Source organism: Salmo salar, chromosome 29 (genome assembly GCF_965601325.2).
Source record: "Salmo salar chromosome 29, fSalSal1, whole genome shotgun sequence".
Lineage (NCBI taxonomy): Eukaryota > Metazoa > Chordata > Actinopteri > Salmoniformes > Salmonidae > Salmo > Salmo salar.
Window position 1 is genome coordinate 11,185,507 of NC_138319.1, and position 11,344 is coordinate 11,196,850.

An 11,344-nucleotide genomic window follows, 5' to 3' on the forward strand; every position below is an offset into this window, starting at 1 on the left:
CAGCAGCGTTGGAGTTCTTGACACAAACCTGTGCATTTGGCACACACTACCATATCCCTTTCAAAGGCATTTCAATATTTTGTCTTGCCCATTCGCCCTCTGAATGGCACACATAACCAATCCATGTCTCAGTTGTCTCAAGACTTAAAAATCCTTCTTTAATCCTGTCTCCTCCCCTTAATCTACACTGATTGAAGTGGATTTAAGAAGTGACATCAATAAGGTATCATAGCTTTCACCTGGATTCAACTGGTCAGTCTATGTCATGGAAAGAGTAGGGGTTCTTAATGTTTTGTTAACTCAGTGTACATGGTCAACGCTAATAACAGAATTCTATCAAAGAAATTCTCATGGTAGATGGAAACGGCACTCTTGGTTAAGGGCTTGTAAGTAAGCATTTCACGGTAAGGTCTACACTTGTTGTTTTTTGGCGCATGTGACAAATAAAGTTTGATTTGACATGTTTTTATATGTTTCCTTTGTTTGGTGTGTCTATCAACAGTGACTCCAGTGTTGGCAGAGTACACACAGTAACAATCTTGTCAGAAACAAAGAAATCCATGTACTGTATGTTTCAGAAGGTGCTTTGAAGCTGATATTTGGATGGCAACCAGAACCCTAATCCCCTCAACAGTGCCTAAGTGCAAATAAGCATCCTGATGATTAACTCATTCTGTGTATCCGCAGTACCTAAAATCATATAAAGCAACACAGAAAACTTCCTTGAGACATATACAGTAAACAATTACTTTAAAAAATGATTTTAATTAAACTTAATTGAAAATAAATCCGATCTGATTAATGCAGTATGTGCTTTTTGCCTGCCAAACTAGCTCTAGGTTAAGAAGTCACACTTAATTTCGGTAGCCAATTTGCATGAAAACAATGATTAACCCATGGAATTGCATTCAACAAAGTGCCAGCAGCTAGTGAGCAAATACTAGCCATATTTTTTTACTTCTTGGCTGATAATTTGGATAAATCCACTAAACTATTTTGGTTAATCCCCTGGCTAAACATCTTAATTTCATCCAATACACTTTCACTTGCAAATTGTGACTTATTTAAAAAATGTGGGAATTTCTCCTAAGGATTTAATGCCAAATAAATTATGACAGCAGTTTCAAAGCATAATGACATATTCTTGCTCCTGTGTGTGTGTGTGTTATGAACAATAACAATATTTTTCAAAAGTTCAAGAGTCCCCCACCCCAAAATATGTAAAAGGCCCTGCTGCAGACAAGCACTTACACTATGTCAAATATAACGTTACAGGGTAAAAAAATCCAGTTGATTTTAAGATAGCTTACTGGCAGCCAGTTACCTGTAAGTTACTTTTTTAAAGTACAGTACGTTACTGTAACCTTTGAGTTAAGTGTGGGGTTCTTGACATGGCATCTACAGTTCATCAGAATTCTAAACGGTTCTTGAAATGTATGGAAGCCTGCAAATGTGTCCCTTTCATAGCCCAAAGCAAATTGGCCAGTGTTAACTAGTGTTGATTTTTCAGTGTAAAATTTCTAGTGTTGATTCAAGAGTGAAATTAACACTGTAAAGAGTTAAATTAACACTCAGTAGTGTAAAATAATCTCACTGTTGGTGTTAAATATATATATATATTTTAATGATAACATATTCACATAGGATCCCACTTGGTGAAGTCCATTGTACAAAAAAATGGATGAATGCAACAATGATGTTCCTGTCACAAACAAATACAGTCATGGGTGGTAACTCAATTTACTCGATTGTCAAGGCACTCTGGGAAATATTTGAATAAGGCTTTACACTATATGGGCCGACAGACTCAACACTTTTTTTTACACTGGAAAATTTGCTGTGGTTGTTCAGTATTTGAGTAGTTTCAAAGTCTTTCCTCCTTCTTTTTTACAAGTTGGGTTGAAACCTTGTTGGTCATCTGAATGGTCTATGTTGAAGTCTTAAGTGGAGCTTCTCATCTTCAAATTGGATTCAGGAAATAGAATGGCCCTTATCAGTCTATCACACCTTTTAAACTCAAGCTAGAAAGCATTTTTTGGGTGTCTTAAATACTTGGGTTTGGTGGTTGTTCAGCAGTTCATGGACACAAATGGGCACACAGCATGTCTTATTGGATAATAATTATGGGTCAAAGCAGGGATTCCAGTCTTTCATGAATAAAGCTGTTTATCGAGCCTTATTGCGTCGCTATGCACACATGCTGTTTGTGGTGTAGAACAGACAAAGACGCACATGGCCTTCCCTGTAGCTCAGTTGGTAGAGCATGGTGTTTGCAACGCCAGGGTTGTGGGTTCGATTCCCACGGGGGGCCAAGTACGAAAAAAAAAAAAAAAATGTATGGAATGAAAAAAAATGAAATGTATGCATTCACTACTGTAAGTCGCTCTGGATAAGAGCGTCTGCTAAATGACTAAAATGTAAAAATGTAAATGTAAAATGAGGTCTTTGAGATTTACTCTATCACACTGTATGACACAACATAGAACATGTAATGTAGTTGAAAGAGAAAAACAGGCAAGGCTGCACAGTTTGTCAAAGGGGAAGGAAGTCAAAGCAAAGAGAGAAGGTTAGGACGTGAACAGAAACCTCCCCAAAGGTAAACCAAGCGTCAGAGTAGCCCAATAACGCCATTGTCTTCCTATGGACGACATATGAGTACATTGTTCCTCCATTGTTGCTCCACGCTAGGAAGGAGTATGTGCTTGTTCTCACAAATAAATCATTTGTCATTTTTCCCTGTAATTCAGGGAAATACCACCATCTCTCTCTCTCTCTCTCTCTCTCTCTCTCTCTCTCTCTCTGCTGGTGCCTAGGAGGTCTCCCCCTCATCAGAACTTAAAGCAGAATGTCATGACACATCAAATGAAAAGCAGATCAAGCGTGCCATAGATTGCTGTTAGACTGAAAAAGAGGAATGAAATAGCACCATATTAAAAGGAGAGCAAGACCGTTAGCGCCAACCGTAAATTGATCTATCAAACTAGCACTTGACAATTATTTCCTCAATCCTGCGTGGAATTATGAAGGCAGACATCCTCATCTGTCCTTGCAGCAAAGAGACTAAGACTTGAAATCAGTTTTCATTTGTCATTTACTGTTTAATTTTTTAATGGAACCAGATGAAATTAGAGCCATGTCCCTGATGTACATTACTGTGTTACTGCCTCAGCCCATTTATACAAGTCTCTTAACTGCCATGCATTGAAGTCAGGTTGAAGTATGACATACATGCGTTCCTGTGTAGCTCAGCTGGTAGAGTATGGCTCTATTGTAGCGAAATGGCATATTTTTATATTATACAATTATGTCTACAGATGCAGGTTTGCTGAGGCTATTTTGAGTTGCTAATTTTTCAATTGTTCATACATTTCCAAAGCAGCCAGACAACATAGGAGTTAGCTATTCTTCTGTTTAAATCAATAGAATTGACAATCAGTTCAAAGCTCCCTCTTCACTCCCGCACACACTCTCCCCCTCCTCTTCACTCATAATCTCTTATCCAAACCCCCCATCATCCCCCCCAACACATAGCTCTTCAGATCTCACTGACCTGCTCATTTCGCGCTCTACCATTTTGTCTTGTGAGAGGATTTTTATAATAAACAGTGTATTCCATCCAGACTAACAAAGAGCATGGTGCAGGCTGCAGGCTGCAGCCCTGGAGCCTGGGGGTGTGGCAGGGACACAATCCTTTACCCCTTTGTCCTTCAATATCAAAGTGAGAAATACAAAAAAACTGCATATTTCACCTCAGAGGCATATTGCAGTCTCATACCTTTATAGTAGGCATAGCTATATAAATATGCCAATCTGAGGAGGGAATCAGATGTGTTATAAGCAATAAAAGCGATAACCCTCTTGACATCTTTACTAATTTATTGAAAATTAAATAAGGAAATATGTCATTAACATAAGTATTCACACCCCTGAGTCAATACTTTGTAGAAGCACCTTTGGCAGCAATTACAGCTGTGAGTCTTTCTGGGTAAGTCTCTAAGAGCTTTCCACACCCTGATTGTGCAACATTTGTCCATTGTTATTTTCAAAATTCTTCAAGCTGGTTGTTGATTATTGACAGATAACCATTTTCAGGTCTTGCCATAGATTTTCAAGTAGATTTAAGTCAAAACTGTAATTCGGCCACTCAGGCACATTCACTGTGTTCTTGGTAAGCAACTCCAGCGTAGATTTGGCCTTGTGTTTTAGGTTATTGTTGCTGAAAGGTGAATTCATCTCCCAGTGTCTGGTGGAAAGCAGATTGAACCAGGTTTTCCTCTAGGATTTTACCATTCCGTGGATTTTTTATCCTGTAAAACTCCCCAGTCCTTAACGATGCAGCCACCAATATACTTTAAAATATGGAGAGTGCTCAGTAATGTGTTGTTTTGGATTTGCCCCAAACATAACACTTTGTTTTCAGGACAAAAAGTGAATTGCTTTGACAAAATGTTTTCAGTGTTACTTTAGTGCCATGTTGCAAACAGGATGCATGTTTTGGAATATTTGTATTCTGTACAAGCTTCCTTCTTTTCACTCTGTCAGTTAGGTTAGTATTGTGGAGTAACTACAATGTTGTTGATCTATCCTCAGTTTTCTCCTATCACAGCCATTAAACTCTGTAACTGTTTTAAGGTCACCATTGGCCTAATGGTGAAATCCCTGAGCGGTGTCCTTCATCTCTGGCAACTAAGTTAGGAAGGACTCCTGTATCTTTGCAGTGACTGGGTGTATTGATACACCATCCAAAGTGTAATTAATAACTAACCCTGCTCAATGGGATATTCAATGTCTGTTTCTTATTAAAAAAATTATCTACCAATCTGTCAATAGGTTCCCTTCTTTGCGAGGCGTTGGAAAACCTCCCTGGTCTTTGTGGTTGAATCTGTGTTTGAAATTCACTGCTCGACTGTGGAACATTACAGGTAATTGTATGTGTGGGATATAATGTTAAACATTATTATTGCACACCGTGTGAGTCCATGCAATTTATTATGTGAATTGTTAAGCACATTTTTACATCTAAACTTATTTAGGCTTGTTTGAAAAACATATTTAGACTTGGACGTTATGTGGTAATGTGTGTATGCCAGTGACAATAAGGTTGTAACACAACAAAATGTTGAAAAAGTCAAGGGGTGTGAATACGTTCTGAAAGCACTGTATATACAGGGTCAGTCAGTTACAATGTGCAGGGATGCTGTAGTGATCGAGGTAGATATGTATGGGGTAAGGTAAGGGTTAAGGTAAGGACTAGGCATCAGGATATATATATATTTTTTAAAGTACTGCGCTATATAGGGAATAGGGTGCCTGTTGGGACGCAACCCTGACAATATTCTGATTTACACTCTCAACACAAGCATGGGACTGCATACCTGTGTTGACAGTAGTTATTTATATCCCTCATCATTAGTTCAGAGTGATAACTGTTGTTCGTATCACCACAACGTTTTCCATACCTGACTTGTCCTTTACTCCTGCTGAACAACCCTCCTTGCTTTTCTTTTTATGGATACATTTTCTTATCTTTTTTTCTTCAACTTGATACAGACTTCATAGTTATCTTCAAGATGGGAATGCATAAAACTGCACAGAAAGAGGATGTTCACTGTCTAAACATAGTAACATAGTTTTCATTGTGAAATAGTTTAGATTTTCTCTTTTTGTATTCCTTCAGTCTGAATTCAAACAGAATGAATGTGCTTTTATCTTTTTCTGCACAATGTTTTCATTATGTGTTTACTCTTATTTCCTGCTCCGTATTATTATAACCTAATGTAACCTGTCTTTTTGAATAAACAGGATCTGAAGGACCCATGATCATCAGCCAATCAGCTCCCGGCTGTCTCCTCAGGTGTCATGGTTGACCAATCACAGACAGGCCTTCACAATGCATGAGTCACATTCCTTAACGTGTGTCTGCATTTGTGCATGTGTGTGTGTGTGCGTGTGTAAGGGGTGTGTGCTTGTAAGATAAAAATATAAAATGGTTATGTTCTTGATGTTGCTTTACCACTGTTTTCTAGATTTGAGATGATTAGGGTTGTGACTGCTTTTAAACTGGAGCTTAGACAATGTTTTAGTGATAACAAAGATTACACTTTAATTTTTGCGAAGAGACTTTGTTAAGAAAACAGACCTTTATGTCTTTAGATAAGAAAACTGTTCCCCTGACCACCAATAACCACAGAGCAGTGTTCTACATGTATATCATTAAGATCACACCACCTTTACCTGAGGCAGCACATTCTCCCCATCGCTGCATCCTAAATGGCCCCCTATTCTCTATATAGTGCTATGTAGGGGATAATATGCCATTTGGGATGCAGCCCATGTTAATATTGAACTTGTGGCTCCATCTACTCATGAGGTGCTGTTTGACTCTTGACAGCTCTTGCGAAAGAGTGTCAGTGAGAAACATAAAGTTAAAGAGTAAACTTGACCTGCCTTCTGTGGTTTTTTCCACTTGACCGGTTAAAACAGTGTTAACAGTGGGGGAAAAAACAGCAGGGAGAAAAGTGGAGCCACACATTTTTCTGATAAGGGTTGGAAGAATAGAGTTAGCGTTGCAACTGTGTGATCATGGTTTCTATTGAAGTTTAGTTAGTGTTTGTATGCTTTAAATATGCGACAAACGATGTTGTATTCCACTAAAACAGTATATTTTTATATTTACATTTTGGTCATTTAACCAACTATGAAGGGAGACACCGTCATCTGCCCTTGCAGATAAGAGATTAAGACTTGAAATCAGTTCTCATTTCTCATTTACTTAATTTTTGTACGGAACCAGATGAAATTAGAGCAATGTCCCTTATGTATAATACTGTGTTACTGCCTCAGCCCATTTATGCAAGTCTCTATACTGTCCTGCGTTGAATTAAGGTTACAGTACGACATACATGGGAAAGGGGGAGGGGGATACCTAGTCAGTTTACAACTGAATGCATTCAACTGAAATGGGTCTTCCGCATTTAACCCAACCCCTCTGAATCAGAGAGGTGCGGGGGGGGGGGGGGGGGGGGGCTGCCTTAATCATATGGACCTGTGTAGCTCAGTTGGTAGAGTATGGCTCTTGCAAGGATAGCGTTGTGTGTTAGATTCCTGCTGGTGCCAACCATACAAAAATGTATACACACAGTACTGTAAGTCGCTTTGGATAAAAATGTCTGCTTAATGGCATATTATTATATTATAAAATTATGTCTATGGATGCAGGTTTGCTGAGGTTAATTTGAGATAATCATTTTTCAATTGTTCATACATTTCCAAAGCAGCCAGACAACATAGGAGTTAGCTATTCTTCTGTTTAAATCAATAGAATTGACAATCAGTTCAAAGCTCCCTCTTCACTCCCACACACACTCTCCCCCTCATCTTCACTCATAATCTATTATCCAAACACCCCATCATCACCCCAACACATTGCTCTTCAGATCTCACTGACCTGTGCATTTTTTGGGGTATTTGGTATTTTAATAGAATCCCCATTAGCTGTTGCAAAAGCAGCAGCTACTCTTCCTGGGGTCCACACAAACATGAAACATGACATAATACAGAACATTAGTAGACAAGAACAGCTCAAGGACAGCATTAAATACATTTTCCTCTCTACCATTTTGTCTTGTGAGAGGATTTTTATAATAAACAGTGTATTCCATCCAGACTGACAAAGGGCATGGTGCAGGCTGCAGCCCTGGAGCCTGGGGGTGTGGCAGGGACACAATCCTCCACCCCTTTGTCCTTCAACATCAAAGTGAGAGATTAAAAAAAACACTGCATATTTCACCTCAGAGGCAGATTGCAGTCTCATACCTTTATAGTAGGCATAGCTATATGAATATGCCAATCTGAGCATGGAATCAAATATATTTTGAGCAATAAAAGCGATATCCCTCCTGACATTTTTGCTAATTTATTGAAAATTAAATAAGGAAATACAGTTGAAGTCGGAAGTTTACATACACCTTAGCCAAATACATTTAAACTCAGTTTCACAATTCCTGACATTTAATCATAGTAAAAATTCCCTGTTTTAAGTCAGTTAGGATCATCACTTTACTTTAAGAATGTGAAATGTCAGAATAATTGTAGAGAGAATTATTTATTTCAGCTTTTATTTCTTTCATCACATTCCCAATGTGTCAGAAGTTTACATGCACTCATTTAGTATTTGGTAGCATTGCCTTTAAATTGTTTAACTTGGGTCAAACGTTTCGGGTAGCCTTCCACAAGCTTCCCACAATAAGTGGGGTGAATTTTGGCCCATTCCTCCTGACAGAGCTGGTGTAACTGAGTCAGGTTTGTATGCCTCCTTGCTCGCACACACTTTTTCAGTTATGCCCACACATTTTCTATAGGTTTAAGGTCAGGGCTTTGTGATGGCCACTCCAATACCTTGACTTTGTTGTCCTTAAACCATTTTGCCACAACTTTAGAAGTGTGCTTGGGGTCATTGTCCATTTGGAAGACCCATTTGCAACCAAGCTTTAACTTCCTGACTGATGTCTTGAGATGTTGCTTCAATATATCCACATCATTTTCCTCCCTCATGATGCCATCTATTTTGTGAAGTGCAGCAGTCCCTCCTGCAGCAAAGCACCCCCACAACATGATGCTGCCACCCCCGTGCTTCACGGTTGGGATGGTGTTCTTCGGCTTGCAAGCCTCCCCCTTTTTCCTCCAAATATAACGATGGTCATTATAGCCAAACAGTTCTATTTTTGTTTCATCAGACCAGAGGACATTTCTCCAAAAAGTACGATCTTTGTCCCCATGTGCAGTTGCAAACCGTGGTCTGACTTTTTTATGGCGGTTTTGGAGCAGTGGCTTCTTCCTTGCTGAGCGGCCTATCAGGTTATGTCGATACAGGACTCGTTTTACTGTGGATAAAAATACTTTTATACCGGTTTCCTCCAGCATCTTCACAAGGTCCTTTGCTGTTGTTCTGGGACTGATTTGCACTTTTCGCACCAATGTACATTCATCTCTAGGAGACAGAACGCGCCTCCTTCCTGAGCGGTATGACGGCTGCTTGGTTCCATGGTGTTTATACTTACATACTATTGTTTGTACAGATGAATGTGGTACCTTCAGGCGTTTGGAAATTGCTCCCAAGGATAAACCAGACTTGTGGAGGTCTACATTTTTTCCTGAGGTCTTGCCTGATTCCTTTAGATTTTCCCATGATGTCAAGCAAACAGGCACTGAGTTTGAAGGTAGGCCTTGAAATACATCCACAGGTACACCTCCAATTAGGCTAATTAACATCATTTGAGTTATCAGAAGCTTCTAATGCCATGATATAATTTTCTGGAATTTTCCAAGCTGTTTAAAGGCACAGACAACTTAGTGTATGTAAACTTCTGATCCACAGGAAATGTGATACAGTGAATTATAAGTGAAATAATCTGTCTGTAAACAATTGTTGGCAAAATTACTATGTGACAGTACGCCCTCCTTGACGCGCAGCTCCAGCAGCGCGCCGACACTGGCCTCGGGGACGACCCGGAGGGTGAGGTGCAGGGCGATCCGGACGGTGACGGTGGAACTCCCGCTGCAGTGAAGGGTCCAACACGTCCTCCTCCGGAACCCAGCATCTCTCCTCCGGACCGTAGCCCTCCCACTCCACGAGGTACTGAAGGCCCTTCGCCTGACGCTTCGAATCCAGTATGGAGCGTACGGAATACGTCGGGGCCCCCTCGATGTCCAGAGGGGGCAGAGGAACCTCCCACACCTCAGACTCCTGAAGTGGGCCAGCCACCACCGGCCTGAGGAGAGACACATGGAACGAGGGGTTAATACCGTAATCAGGGGGAAGCTGTAACCTGTAACTAACCTCGGTCATTCTCACCAGGACTTTAAATGGCCCCACAAACTGCGGCCCCAGCTTCCGGCAGGGCAGGCGGAGGGGCAGGTTTCGGGTCGAGAGCCAGAGCCAGACCTCACTGCGGTGACAGTCTGCGCTGGCTTTCATGCGCAGCACGGCCCACTGGAGGTGAACATGAGCGGCGTCCTATGTCTCCTCTGCGCGCCTGAACAAGTCGTCCACCGCAGGAGCCTCGATCTGACTCTGATGCCACGGCGCCAGAACCGGCTGGTACCCCAGTACGCACTGGAAGGGGGAGAGGTTAGTGGAGGAGTGGCGGAGCGATTTCTGAGCCATCTCGGCCCAAGGCACAAATGCCACCCACTCCCCCGACCGGACTGCAGAAACCTATCCACATCCTGGTTCACTCTCTCCACCTGCCCACTACTCTCAGGGTGAAAACCCGAGGTCAGGCTGATCGAGACCCCCAGACGTTCCATGAATGCCCTCCAGACCCTCGACGTGAACTGTGGACCCTGTCAGACACTATATCCTCAGGCACCCCGTAGTGCCAGAAGACGTGCGTAAACAGGGCCTCCGCAATCTGTAGGGTCGTAGGGAGACCGGGCAGAGGGAGGAGACGGCAGGACTTAGAGAAACGATCCGCAACGACCAGGACCGTGGTGATCCCCTGTGAGGGGGGAAGATCTGTGAGGAAATCGACCGACAGGTGCGGCCATGGCCGTTGTGGAATGGGTAAGGGGTGTAACTTATCTCTGGGCAGGTGCCTAGGAGCCTTACACTGGGCGCACACCGAGCAGGAGGAAACAGTGATCTGGTTTAGGGATCGATAGTCAATACACGGGCGCAGACCTCCCTCCTTCTACTTCACAAAAAATAAACTCGAGAAGGCGGGTGAAGTGGAGGACCGAATGAACCCCTGACGCAGGGATTTGGAGACATATGTTTCCATAGCTGCAGTCTCCGCCTGTGACAGGCGATACACGTGACTCCTGGGAAGTGCGGCGTCTACCTGGAGGTTTATCGCACAATCCCCCCGACGATGGGGTGGTAATTGAGTCGCCCTCTTCTTAGAGAAGGCTAGAGCCAAATCGGAATATTTGGGGGGAATGAGCACGGTGGAGACCTGGTCTGGACTTTCCACCATGGTAGCACCAACGGAAACCCCTAAACACCTCCCCGAGCACTCTCGCGACCACCCCGTGATAGCCCTCTGTTGACATGAAATTGTGGGGTCATGACAGGCTAACCAGGGTAGGCCTAGCACCACGGGAAACACAGGAGAGTCAATGAGGTAGAGACTGATTCTCTCCTTGTGACCCTCCTGCATCACCATGCCCAGAAGAGCGGTGGCCTCCCTAATCAACCCTGACCCTAATGGTCGACTGTCTAAGGTGTGAACTGGGAAGGGCATAGCCACTGGAAAAAATGGGGATCCCTAAACTATGGGCGAATGGTCTGTCTATGAAATTCCCAGCCACACCTGAATCTATGAGCGCCTTATGCTGGGAATGC